Here is a 14,721-nt window from a genome sequence, read left to right as displayed (position 1 = left end):
AGAGGACTCTTGGCCAGAGGGACTGGAAAAAGGGGCCCCGGGGAGGCAGACTCTGCGAGAGAAAATTATTTTTTAAAAAGAGAGAGACAGAGAGAGAGAGAGACAGAGAGAGAGAGAGAGAGAGAGAGACAGAGAGACAGAGAGAGAGAGAAGCGGGCCCGCCTGGCTCGCAGCTACAGCGTGGCCGCAGAGCAGGGGCAGCAGCAGCGGCTGCACGCGCGGACGTCGAAGGGTCTGGCGGCAGCATGGCGGCCTACCTGATCATGAGCGGCAACGGCTACGTGCCCGAGAACTGGCTCACCGCGCAGCAGCTCTTTGCCAGGGCCGAGCGCCTCACCTGCAACGACTTCCTGATTCTCCCAGGATTCATAGACTTCGTAGCTGATGAGGCGGACCCGACCTCAGCCCTGACCCGGAAGATCACGCTGAAGATGCCGCTGATCTCCTTCCTCCGTGGACACTGTGACAGGCTAACATAGCCATCGCAATGGCTCTGATGGGAGGTATTGGTTTCATTCACCACAACTGCACCCCAGAGTTCCAGGCCAACGAGGGGCGGAAGGTCAAGAAGTTTGAACAGGGCTTCATCATGGACCCCGTGGCGCTGAGCCCCTTGCTCACTCTGGGTGATGTGCTGGAGGCCAAGATGCGGCAAGGCTTCTCAGGCATCCCCATCGCGGAGACGGGCACCATGGGCAGCAAACTGGTGGGCATCGTCACCTCCAGAGACATCAACTTTCTTGCTGAGAAGGACCACACCACCCTCCTCAGTGAGGTGGTGATGCCAAGGAAGGAGCTGGTGTTAGCTCCAGCAGGCTTGATGTTGAAAGAGGCAAATGAGATCCTGCAGCATAGCAAGAAAGGGAAGCTGTCTTTCCTCAATGATAGCCATGAGCCGGTGGCCATCACCGCCTGCACAGACCTGAAGAAGAACCAAGACTAACCTCTGGCCTCCAAGGATTCCCACAAGCAGCTACTGTGTGGAGCAGCTGTGGGCACCCCTAAGGATGACAAATACCCCCCGGACCTGCTCACCCAGGTGGGTGTAGACGTCACAGTCTTGGACTCCTCCCAAGGGAACTCGGTGTATCAGGTTGCCATGGTGCATTACATCCAACAGAAGTACCCCACCTCCAGGTGTTTGGGATGACAGCAGCCCAGGCCAAAACCTGATTGACGCTATGTGGACGGGCTGCGTGCGCATAGGCATGGGCTGCCACTCCATCTGCATCACCCAGGAAGTNATTTTTTAAAAAGAGAGAGACAGAGAGAGAGAGAGAGAGACAGAGAGAGAGAGAGAGAGAGAGAGACAGAGAGACAGAGAGAGAGAGAAGCGGGCCCGCCTGGCTCGCAGCTACAGCGTGGCCGCAGAGCAGGGGCAGCAGCAGCGGCTGCACGCGCGGACGTCGAAGGGTCTGGCGGCAGCATGGCGGCCTACCTGATCATGAGCGGCAACGGCTACGTGCCCGAGAACTGGCTCACCGCGCAGCAGCTCTTTGCCAGGGCCGAGCGCCTCACCTGCAACGACTTCCTGATTCTCCCAGGATTCATAGACTTCGTAGCTGATGAGGCGGACCCGACCTCAGCCCTGACCCGGAAGATCACGCTGAAGATGCCGCTGATCTCCTTCCTCCGTGGACACTGTGACAGGCTAACATAGCCATCGCAATGGCTCTGATGGGAGGTATTGGTTTCATTCACCACAACTGCACCCCAGAGTTCCAGGCCAACGAGGGGCGGAAGGTCAAGAAGTTTGAACAGGGCTTCATCATGGACCCCGTGGCGCTGAGCCCCTTGCTCACTCTGGGTGATGTGCTGGAGGCCAAGATGCGGCAAGGCTTCTCAGGCATCCCCATCGCGGAGACGGGCACCATGGGCAGCAAACTGGTGGGCATCGTCACCTCCAGAGACATCAACTTTCTTGCTGAGAAGGACCACACCACCCTCCTCAGTGAGGTGGTGATGCCAAGGAAGGAGCTGGTGTTAGCTCCAGCAGGCTTGATGTTGAAAGAGGCAAATGAGATCCTGCAGCATAGCAAGAAAGGGAAGCTGTCTTTCCTCAATGATAGCCATGAGCCGGTGGCCATCACCGCCTGCACAGACCTGAAGAAGAACCAAGACTAACCTCTGGCCTCCAAGGATTCCCACAAGCAGCTACTGTGTGGAGCAGCTGTGGGCACCCCTAAGGATGACAAATACCCCCCGGACCTGCTCACCCAGGTGGGTGTAGACGTCACAGTCTTGGACTCCTCCCAAGGGAACTCGGTGTATCAGGTTGCCATGGTGCATTACATCCAACAGAAGTACCCCCACCTCCAGGTGTTTGGGATGACAGCAGCCCAGGCCAAAAACCTGATTGACGCTATGTGGACGGGCTGCGTGCGCATAGGCATGGGCTGCCACTCCATCTGCATCACCCAGGAAGTGATGGCCTGCTCTTGGCCCCAGGGCACTGCTGTGTACAAGGTGGCTGAGTATGCCCTGTGCTTTAGTGTGCCCATCATAGCCAATGGCGGCATCCAGACCATAGGGCACATGGTCAAGGCCCTGGCCCTTGGAGCTTCCACAGTGATTATGGGATCCCTGCTGGCCACCACCACGGAGGCCCCCGGTGAGTACTTCTCAGACAGGGTGCGGCTCAAGAAGTACCGGGGCATGGACTCACTGGATGCCATGGAGAAGAGCAGCAGCAGCCAGAAATGATACTTCGGTGAGGGGAATAATGTGAAGATCCCACAATGTGTCTTGGGCTCCATCCAGGACAAAAGGTCCATTCATAAGTTCGTGTCCTATCTCATAGCAGGCATCCAACATAGTTACCAGGATATCCGGCCGCAGCCTGTCATTCAATCCTTGATGTACTCAGGAGAGCTGAAGTTTGAGAAGCAGACCATGTCGGCCCAGATCAAGGGTGGCATCCACAGCCTGCACTCTTTTGAGAAGCGGCTGTACTGAGGACAGTCGTGGAGGCCGAGGTGGTGAAGGGGGCGCACCCCAGTGTCCACTTTTGGGCACAGCCTCCCTCTGTAACTGAGTGGTCCACAGATTTGCACTATAGGTTCCCCAGTTCCTTTCCAGGGAGAGAGGAGGGGAGGTTCTGAGGGGTCTGCGGCCTCTCGCTGGGCACCGCCTGCAGACTCTGGACTGCTCTCTGAGCCAGGCTGCCCTGGGAACCCCCCAACACACACACACACACCAGCCCAGCTAGCCAGGCTCTCCGGCCCTGCGCATGCTTCAGGTCTTGCTGCAGCCTGCTCCAGCCCAGCCCCCACCCCAGGGGCAGGAGGTCCCTCCTGGCTTCTCCCGTAGGGCACCTCCCTGCCCCCAGCCCCCCAGGAAATGGTGCTCTCCTGGCCCTGCCTCTGGTCCTTCCCGGGCCACTACCCCCTCAGCCATGTGGCACTTCTGAGCTCTAGACCTAAGCCAACAGGAGGTCTCCACCCACTTCCCCTGCCCTAGGCTACCCTTGGTCCCTGCTCCTCAGGCCACTCCCCTGTCCCTGGCCCTGGGGAGGAGGCTGCCCTGATCATGGCCGCCTCGCCTCCCTGTCATTCCTGACTCACACCATCCCCAGGTATACCATTCCTGCCCTCTCCTTAGCTGCAGTGGAAGGCACACTTTGCATACCTTGGAATCACAGTTGTGTCATTGTGTATTAAATAATAAGAATAAATCAAGCAGATCTCAACGCCTCCAAAGAAAATTAAAAAATAAAAAATAAAATAAAATAAAATAAATAAGCAGTGAAGAAGAAAATTCCCTGGTGTGCCCCCAAACTCTGCCTGTATGGAACACATCCAAAGAAGCATAGCAAAAGCTTTAAGAATTGATCTGTGAATCAGCTCCAAAGTCTTACACTAATCCCTGACTGTTTCAGATAACACAATAAAGACTTTAAACCCTGAAATGACATTCAAACTAGCACCAGTGTACGGCAAGATAGAACTCATGGTCTGAGCCTAATTTGATTTATTAATAAACAAAAAATCTTCAGAGGATTTTAACAAGAGGCAGAGTCTCACAACACATTACTCAAAATTTTGAAGATGTAATGCAAAATTGCTCAGCATACAAATAACAAAAAATAAATAAATAAATAAATAAAAAGTTGGACCTGCTTTCCAGAGAAACAACTATCAACAAATGTCAAATCTAAGATGATCCAGATGTTGGAATAAAGACTTTATTGTAGCTATTATAACCATGCTCCATGAGGCAAAGGTGAACGCTCTTGAAATTAATGGAAATAAAGATGTTCTTAACAGAGCAATAGAAACTACTGGAAAAAGAAAAGGGAAAAATTGGACATTTAAAAAATAAAAAATACAACACCTGAAATTTTAAAATTCCCTAGATGGTTCAATAAAAGAATAGAGATAACAGAGGAAAAAGTCAGTAAACTTAAAACTTGATCAATAAAAATTGTCTAGTCTAAATCACAGAGAGAAAAGATTGAAAATGAAAATGACCAGAGCGTCTAGGGCCTATAGATAATATAATAACAATATTCAAAAAACCTAGTAATAGTGTCATTGGCATCTATGAAATAAAGGGAAAAAAATGATCGTTGAAGAAAAATATTTGAAGATATAGTGGATGAAAAACTTCCAAGTTCAGTGAAAACATAAATTTACAGAAAAAATTCAAGAAGTTCAGAAAAATAATTTAAACTCAAACAAGACGTAAGGGAAGTTATAACAAAGGGAAACTTGTAACCTTAGGAATGAGGATAAAGCAAAAGAAATGGTTGGGTATCTGAATAAATATAATTTAATATTTTTCTCCTCTCAGTTTATTAAAATATATATGACTTTTGAAAGCAAATTTTATAACATTTCTAGAAAGGTTCCAGTGTATGTACAGGTAATGGACATGACAGAGCAAGTAGATAGAAAATCAGTAAGGACACAGAAGGAATGAACAACACTATCAACCAACTTGACCTAATTGACATTTGTAGAACACTCTTGCCCACTAATGGCAGAATGCATAGTCTCCTCAAGTGCACATAGAACATTCACCAACATAGACCATAAAACACCTCAACAAGTTCAGAAAAAATCAAATCGTATTTTGTATATATTATACATTATACTTTCCAAACACGAGTAACAGAAAAAAAATCTGTAAAGCACCTAAATATTTGAAAATTAAATAAACCATAAATCAAACAAGTAGTAGAGTGGGAACTTGGAAAATATTTTGAAACAAATGAAAACACAAATTAACTATATAAGGAATGAAAGAGATGGTCCTACAGACTTCACAGTCTTTCATCAAAGAGATGAAAGAGATGACTCCTACAGACTCCACAGATATTAAAAGACTAATGGTACCAACAACTCTATGCCTATGACTTAAACAGCTTAAATGTGATAGACGACTTCCTTGAAAAATGTAAATTACCAGAACTCACTAAATAGTAAATTGTCTATATCTTCATCTAGTAGAAAATTAAATATTTTATTTAAAACTTCCAAAATGAAAACTGTAGTCCCAGATGGTAAATTTTACTAAATATTTAACAAATAATACTAATTTCACATAATTTATTGCAGAAAAGGAAGCTGAGGCTGAGGGGTATATATTTCCCAACTCATTTTATGAAGCCAGGACTACCTTGATACCAAAACCAACCAAAAATATTACAATAAAAGTAAATTACAATGCACTATTTCTCATGAATATAAACAAAAAAGATTCTCAACAATTTGAATCCAGTAATATATTTAAAAGATAATATAAAATTATCTTTTACTTTATTTAATGAAATTAAAATTACAATTACATATCTATCAGAATGCCTGTAAAATAAAACAAACACACAAAAAAACCTGACAATGCCAAGTGCTAGCAGAGATGCAAACCAACAGGAACTCTCATACAAAGCTGAAGAGAATGCAAAATGGCACAGCCACTCTAGAAAACAATGCCTTATAAAGTCAAACATATATTTAGCATACAGCTCAATAACCCCACATTTTAGCATTTATGTAAGTGTGATAAAAACCCATATTCACACAAATGTGGTAATTTTAAAACAAATGTGTTAGTATCATCAGAAACTGAAAACAACACAAATGTCCCTCACTTGGGGACTGGATAAATAAATGTGATGCATTCATATAATGAAATACTATTCAGCAATAAGAAGGAATAAAGTATTGATGCATGCAATAAATGAATGAATCTCAACTCTATTATTCTAAGAGAAATAAACCTTTCTCCAAAGTTAATATACAGAATAATTCCATGTATATTATTTTCTAGAAAAGGCAAAAGAGAATTGCAAGAACTCTACATGAAAAAACAGCACATTTATGATACATAAATATTTTAAATAAATTTTTAAAATACTCTGTGGGTGTTTGAAAACAATTTCCTTCACCTACTTATTGTTTGTAGTGTTCTATATATGCAATCTATCATTTGATGAAAATTATGTCAAAATCTCCCACTACAATTGATAATTTGTCCATTTCAACTTTAATACTATTGATTTTTACTTTATGAAGTTTTTTCAGGATATTATTTGCTTTTAACATATATGTATTCAGAATTGCTCTATTTTCTAGTGAACTAGGCTGTTACTTCTACTTAAAGTCCTTTTTGTTTCAAAGTCTATTTTGCCTTTCATTAATATTGCAAAAGAGTTGTTGGGTTCATCTTTGCCTGCATATGTTTTTACATTTCACTATTTTCATCTTTCCATTATGATCATGTATAGGTGTATTTCTCATAAACAGCATGTAACTGGATTTTTTTTTTTAAAACAGGGTCTCCCTCTGTCACCTGGGACAGAGTACAGTGGCATGATCATGGCTCACTGCAACCTCCACCTTCTGGGCTCAAGAAATGCTCCCATCTCAGCATCCTGAATAGCTATGACTACAGGCATGTGCCACCACACTTGGCTAATTTTTAAATTTTTTTATAGAGACAAAGTCTCATTATATTGCCCAGGGCTGGTCTCCAACTCCTGGGTTAAGCAGTCTTCCTGCCTTGGCTTCCCAAAGTGCTGAGATTACAGGCATGGGTCACTGTACCTGGTCACAACTGGATTTTTAAAATTTAATTTGAAATTACCTATCTTTTAAGAGGTAAATTTATCATTAGCATTTATGTTTTTAATACCTCATTTTATATTTTATTTTATGTCTCCTGGTTTTTATTTACTTATTTTTTTCAACTCCCAAGTGCTTGGAATATCTTTTTAAAATTTACTTATTGCTCTTTCCTTTTTTAAAACAACTGAGTCTTTTATTGGTTTGTGCTTGTTTTATATTCTATTGCTCGTCTATAGAGTTTATCCTTAAATATGTTACATGCATTCTTGACTTAACAGACTGAAAATTTAATCAGTATCACTAGTTCCCTCCAAAATATCAGACTTGAGAAAGATTTAACTCCAGTCATTCATCTCTTGATTTTTTCATGCAAGTTGAGCTTTAACTCCAGTCATTTATCTCTAATTTTTTTCATTCAAGTTGGCTCCGTCGTTTTTTTTTAAAGCACTCAAAATTCGTAATCATCATTATTATTTTTTATTTTTATTTTTTTGAAACGGCAGTCTTCATGTGTCTCCCAGGCTGGAGTGGCAGTGGTGCGATCTCGGCTCACTTGCAAGCTCCGCCTCCCGGGTTCAAGCCATTCTCCTTCCTCAGCCTTGCCGAGTAGCTGGGATGACAGGCGCTTCCGCCAATCACATCCGGCTAATTTTTTTATTTTAGTAGAAACGGGGTTTCACTCTATTAGGGCAGGATGGTCTCCATCCCCTGACCTCCTGCATCCACCCGCCTTGGGCCTCCCAAGTGCTGGGATTACAGGCTTGAGCCACTGGTGCCGGTATTGCTTTGATATTCGTTGTTTATTTAGATTCATCTACAGGTTAATTCATTTCTTTGCAGAGATGTTAATGCACACTTGAATCAATTTCTTTGATTTCCTATTCATTGTTCCCTCTCCTTCTTTTTCAAAGTGCATAATTGATGTTTCCTTAATTCTGTGAATAATAATACTAATTACTTTTTCAATTCTAAATTTCTGAATATTTTAAATTTTTGATACTCTGTTACAACAAAATGTTATCTGGTCCTAGGTACCAGAAACGGATGTTGACCTCCTAGGTGAGGGAAAAGCACTAAGCATCCCAAGTCTCAATACACTGAATTTTTCAAACTCTTCATTGTCACTACCCATGAAAGGTTTTGCTGAAAGGCAAGTCCTCTGCCAAAAACCAGAACTACCACCGTCACTCTATAATTCAGTACAAGAGGAGAGTTAGAAAATGTTGTGTATTTTTGTGGGATGCACATTCACAGTAAAAGTTTATTTCTCTTCAAACACCTCCATGTGGAGAAATGCAATATCTTCCCTTCCTGGAGACGAGAATAGGAGAAAGAAAGAGGGATCACTAAAACAACTTGCAGTCATCAAACCACTTATTTCCCTCTAAGTCAGGTATGAGTATTTCTCAGCTAAATGCCAAACTGTTATTTGAGCCAGGATAAACCCAATGTAGAAACTAAGAACCAGGAAAAATTACAGATGTGAGTTTCTCACAATTTTCTAAAATCAGTTGTCTTTTTGCTAAAACCTCATGAAGCTATGGGACACTAACTATGGCAAGAGCTAAAGAGGAAAGAAAGAAGTTAGAAACCAGGGGTTTCAGATTTCCCCACATCAAAAAAGGGAAAGACACTCATAGGACTCTGAAGAACCAATTAATGTGTTCCACGAAAGCAGCATCCATTTATATGGTTGTAACTCTAGAAGCTAATAGGCTTAATCTCATCAGAGATACCAGGGAATTGGTACAGTATCTGCAGACTGCAATCAGAGACAATTATTAAAAATAAAATGTTTTTCCCCCAGTGGAGTTGTCTCTTTCAATAAACCAATAAAACGTAAATAACATTTTGAGATGTATACGATTACAAATTACTACTTTTGCTTTTGCTGGCACCTAGTTTAATTCCTTTACTTAGGGTGTGTCTCACGAATTAAGTCAATCTCACAGTTTTCACAATGGATTAAGTTTTCAATTTATCGAAGGATAACATTGAAATAACAGTACTCCATACTACTTCCTTGGACTGGCGCAAAGTTTAGCTAGTCCTTCCTTTCACAGGTAAAGTAAATTTTACAGGTTCTATATTTGTTGAAGCCCTACTTCCAATACCCATTTAGATCCTAAAATCCAGGAACTTCAGCCATTAAGGCTATATATTATTTTAATCTCCTTACCAAATAGGAATCCTTGGACTTCAGCTTCTACTTATGGACACTTGGCTTGAAAATTTCTTCTCATCTCTTGTCACTTGATAATTTCATTGTTTGCATTAATTATACATTGCTGAAAAATGCTTATATTTATCCCTAATTTCTATGGTAGTGTTCAAATCAAAATGCCAAATGTTAAGTATGATTTTATCAGTTAATGCCACATATCTTCCTAATAGAAGACAAAACCAGTATTATTTAAATAAATTATATATCCCATATTTAATATTTTATTAATGATCCGAATAATCGCATTGTAGAAATGTTTTCAATTTTAGACTCTGTAGAAATTTTTTTAAACCAAATTATCTAGAATGGATAATGACCCATTTGGTGTTTAATAAAATATGTTGGTTAAAAAATTTAAATATCACTTGAAAACATATAAAATACACATGCACACACCATCACACACAACACACACACACTCACTCACACACTATAAATCAGAGTGGCTTCAGGGAACACCTATTAGTCTTGAAGATTGGGTCCCTCTTCTCCTCACTAACATTCGTTGAATTATCTTAAGAAAATAGGAAAATGTCAATAGATAGCTAAAGTACATGTTCTGAACAAGCAGGTTTCAACTCTGGTTATTTCATCACTGGACTCTTTCTCAAATAGAGTTGGCAAGAGTAATTTCTGGAAAATCAAACACAGAAAGTCCAGAAGAGCAAATTCAGGTCATCTACTCTTCCACTTGTAACTTAAAGAGCATTTAAACCCACATTTTGGAGGGGAGAAAGTTATAAAAGTTATTGCAAATCAACTGTTTACTTTTTCCGATTTTTTAAAAACTTCGAGTTGGAGAGAAGGAAGAGAAAGAAGAAAAAAATATTATTTTAAATAGAAAACTTTCCAAATTGCTGAAAATTAATTACCCTTTATATGACAAATTGAAATAAATTCAAAGAAATGATCATACAATCCATATAAGCTTTACTGTTAAATCAATATTAAAATCTATTTCATAAAATAAAAGTAATATTTATTTATAAGATTCCTTTTTAGGTATTCTATTTCTGAATGGTGAAATATTACATACCCCCAAAAGTCTAAAACTAAATGTTAAACATCAAACTGATTTATCCTTTTCTTTGGGTAAAACTTTATTTTTTAATTTTATTTTTTAGAAAAAATTATGTTATTTAAAATTATTGGTCTAAAGATAAGTAAATTATAGAAAACATTATAGTGAAACATGAAATATTCAATCATTGATATAATGTACCTATTAACATCATGTATTTCCAAAAATGTGGTTAATAGGTACTATTAAACATTTCTATCTCATACTCAAGATATTGTTGAATATCAGTTCATTACTTCATCTAGGTTATTTTGGGACATAAAAGACAACCCAGAGAGGAACAGAGAATGTTCTTCTCTATGTTTGCTGCTCTACACATCCACTTGTTTTAAGCAGGAGAAATGAGTTTTGTCATTGAATTTGCTACCACTAAAAACATTTGTAGAAAAATCAACCCTATTTGTTCATTCTAGTCTTTAAATTCTTTTCCTCATGTTTCCTTTTCCCCTCTTTAACCCTGTGCTCCCCTGATTTCTTTGATGAGTATTTCCTTTCCTTATTTATATCTTTATATTTATATATATTATACATTTACATTTATATATATTTATATCTGCCCTCTATATCTTTTCCTATTCAATTCTTATTTTGAAGGCTAGTTTAATGACCAACACATTACAGTGTTGTACTAACGATCACTTTTCCAACTGATTCTTCCTCTTCCTTTAAAGAACATCGCTTCAATTGAATGTCTGATCACAGACTGAAACTGCCAATTTAGCTGTGCTTAAAGTTGGTTATTCTTCTTCCCTTTATTATATATATGTACAATTTTTTCTGAAAACTAAAATTGCATTTTGTAGGTTTCTAAATTGAAGTTTCCCAAGAATGATTACAATATTTTTTATTAAAAGTCATCATATATTCCCCTAAAAGATTACAGGTACATATCAATAATATATTAATGCGAGCTTATTTATTATACTCGCTGAAGAGATATTTTAAATGTTCTTTATTAATGAATGAATAAGCAACAACCCTGTAAAGTGGAAAAAAGAAAACAACCAGGTATGGGAATAGTCATGTTTTCTAGAGAAGTGCCTTTGATAACAATGGAGTCCTTTATTGACAACTCATCATATTCCAAGCCTTTAGCTGAACACATTACACACACTATTGCATTTCATCATTCCAACAAACTTGCAAATACGGACATTTTATCAAAATTTATTACATGAGGAAACAGAACCATAGAGAGGAAATTTCTCCATTATCACATAGCAAGAAATGGAAATTGAAACACAAGTCTGTCTATCACCAAAGACAATGTTATTTCTTGACTGCCAGGGAAGCCACCTACCAGCTAGAAAATAGAGTACTACATTTTTTACACAAAATGAAAAGAAACAGAAACTATGTGAATCTACATCACCTTGAAAAGAAAAAAAACTAAAATATAAACAAAATCCCCAGGAATGTTAAAGATATTATGTATCATTAAATTCTTGGCCAATGACACACATAAATTGTACATGAGACTAAAACTTGAGTAACAATTGGAATTCTTCATGAAAATGTAAACCTTTTGCTTTAAACATCTTTCCCATATAATAAAATGACCACGTTTATCCTTTTATAACTCAAAAGCAACATTTACTCTTACATTAAACCAGAAAATTGGAGTGTTTACTAAGTGTTCAGGACTTTAAACTCCAATAAATGACAGGATCCTCTTCATTTCTTGAACATAATTTCAAAATTAGTTATGAGTTTTATATATAATTGTAAAGTATATAGAACTGCTGATCAAATGTTATAGTTCATTTTATATATAGTTATATTTTGATATCCTTTTTTAAGAAAAGTAAGATACCAACAACTTTACTAGGACATAATTTCAAAATGTCCATGGGTGTCACATATCAAGAAAGGACTGCTTTATTATCATGTAAAATACACAAACTAGCAAGGAAGAACACTTCCTATATATATTTATTTAACCATAATCTAAGGGAGTTCTTATTTGTGCATTGTTGAGAATGAAACCATCCAGGGAACCTTAGAGTAACAATAGAAAGAATGGGACTCTTCCTTTAGAGATAATTTTCTCCGACCAGGAAATTAAATGTTTCTCCTGGCAGCCAGTAAAGTACACAGAGGAATGTCAGCTTACACGTATACCTCTTCAAAGTTAATCACAAACTGGGGTTACCCAAGGTTCAGACTAAAGACAGGAGCAGTCTCACCCATACATATTATTCGACCATGTAAGCCAATCTATAAACATCAGCTAGAAGACAAGTGTTCATTGGGGTTTCACAATGAATCACAGTAAAGTAGAACTATAACACCTTTATATATACTGAAGGAGAAGAAAAAACTAACATCTGTCCTAAAGATGGCTAAGGTTACATTTTGTGTATTTAAAGTTGTAATGTATAATATGAAGAGATATATTTTGTTCATCAAAACATGTAAATCAGAAAGCTACTAACAGTGCTTATACAGACAGAAGTGGCTCTATGTAGAGGAAAGAGCTACGGATTTAGAATCAGAGAATGTGTGAGTGAATGTGGGTTCAGTAACTAGTTGCTATGTCAACTTATTAATGTTCTGTAACATTTCTAGGCCTCAATTTCTTCAACTATAAAACTGAAATAATAGTACCTGGCCTGCAAGGTTGCTGTGAGGACAGAACACATGAACACATGTTAGATGGCTCTAAAACATTCTACTACTATACAAAGATAAAGTAGTGTTATCATTGTTTCTGCAAGTAGGAAAGGATCATTGCTGAAATTTAGCCACATAGAATCTGAGAGGGTACACATTATTGAAAATGCTAGGGTCTTCTCAGAGCTAACACTGTCAAATTGACATCTCCTTACTCTGAATCCAGGACAATTCTAGGCTGAACTAGACTTCCTGAGTAGTAAGCAGAATGAGACTGGCACTAGAGAGACATCTAGTGTTTGAAATAACAGAAGAGCCGATGTGATGGTTAAAATAAACTTTTCAAGAATGAAACATTCCATGTTCAAAGAAAGCCATACAAATATTAAATCACCATTACAACAATGTCTCTGCCATTTTAAATTTTTTTGAGATTGAGTCTCAAACTCCCGACATCAGGTGATCCTCCTGCCTCGGCCCCCCAAAGTGCTGAAATTACAGGTGTGAGTCGCCGTGCCCGGCCTCTCAATGCCATTTTAATCCTCCAGAAATTAAAATGTATTACCTGAATTTTCAAATAAACAGACATATTTAAGAAGAGCCAGGAGTCAAGGAAGGGAACTCCAGAAACTCACTGTTTAAGACACTTACCACTTAACAGCATAGAGTTTACAGCAAAGGCAAGATCAAAGAGGTCTAGAGAGAGAAGAAGTAAACAGGACAGAGATTTTGTTAGGTGGAAATCAGAGAAGAAAGCTAATTACCTTTTGAATATCTTTGCTCTTGCTTCTCCAGTTCTTTTAATTGTGATGTTAGGGTGTCAATTTAGATCTTTCCTGCTTTTGCTTGTGGGCACATAGTGCTATATTTGCCTCTATACCCTGCTTTAAATGTGTCCCAGAGATTCTGTTACATTGTGTTTTGTTCTCATTGGTTTCAAAGAGCCTCTTTATTTTGCCTTAATTTCGTTATTTACCCAGTAGTCATCCAGGAGCAGGTTGTTCAGTGTCCATGTAGTTGTGCAGTTTTGAGTGTCTTCTTAATCCTGAGTTCTAATTTGATTGCACTGTGATCTGAGAGATGGTTTGTTATGATTTCCATTCTTTGGCATTTGCTGAGGAGTGTTTTACTTCTAATTATGTGGTCAATTTGAGAATAAGTGTGATGTGGTGCTGAGAAAATGTATATTCTGTTGACCTGGGGTGTAGATTTCTGTAGATGTCTATTTGGTCTTCTTGGTCCAGAGCTGAGTTCAAGTCCTGGATATCCTCGTTAATTTTCTGTCTCATTGATCTGTCTAATATTGACAGTGGGGTGTTAAAGTCTCCCACTATTATTGTGTGAAAGTCTAAATCTCTTTATATGTCTCTAAGAACTTGCTTTATGAATTTGGGTGCTCCTGTATTGGGTGCATATATATTTAGGACAGTTAGCTCTTCTTGTTGCATTGATCCCTTTACCATTATGTAATGGTCTTCTTTGTCTTTTTTGATCTTTGTTGGTTTAAAGTCTGTTTTATCAGAGACTTGGATTGTAATCCCCCCCCCCCACCCTTTTTTTCTTTCCATTTGCTTGGCAAATATTCCTCCATCCCTTTATTTTGAGCCTATGTGTGTCTTTGGACATGAGATGGGTCTCCTGAATATAGCACACTGCTGGTTCTTGACTCTTTATCCAATTCGCCAGTCTGTGTCTTTTAATTGGGGCATTTAGCCCGTTTACATTTAAGGTTTAAT

At 39.2% G+C, this 14,721-nt stretch overlaps 2 pseudogenes; both read left to right on the top strand.

Moving 5' to 3' along the window:
* The first annotated feature begins 245 nt into the window (after positions 1-245).
* On the top strand, positions 246-1,253 carry LOC108535410 (inosine-5'-monophosphate dehydrogenase 1-like; annotated as a pseudogene).
* Positions 1,254-1,426: 173 nt separating this feature from the next.
* On the top strand, positions 1,427-2,955 carry LOC108535412 (inosine-5'-monophosphate dehydrogenase 1 pseudogene; annotated as a pseudogene).
* The last annotated feature ends 11,766 nt before the right edge of the window (positions 2,956-14,721 follow it).

The sequence above is a fragment of the Rhinopithecus bieti genome, unplaced genomic scaffold, assembly GCF_001698545.2.
Source record: "Rhinopithecus bieti isolate Rb0 unplaced genomic scaffold, ASM169854v2 scaffold_12512, whole genome shotgun sequence".
NCBI lineage: Eukaryota > Metazoa > Chordata > Mammalia > Primates > Cercopithecidae > Rhinopithecus > Rhinopithecus bieti.
The sequence above is the reverse complement of the archived record's forward strand: the minus strand, read 5'-3'. Positions and strand labels throughout refer to the sequence as shown.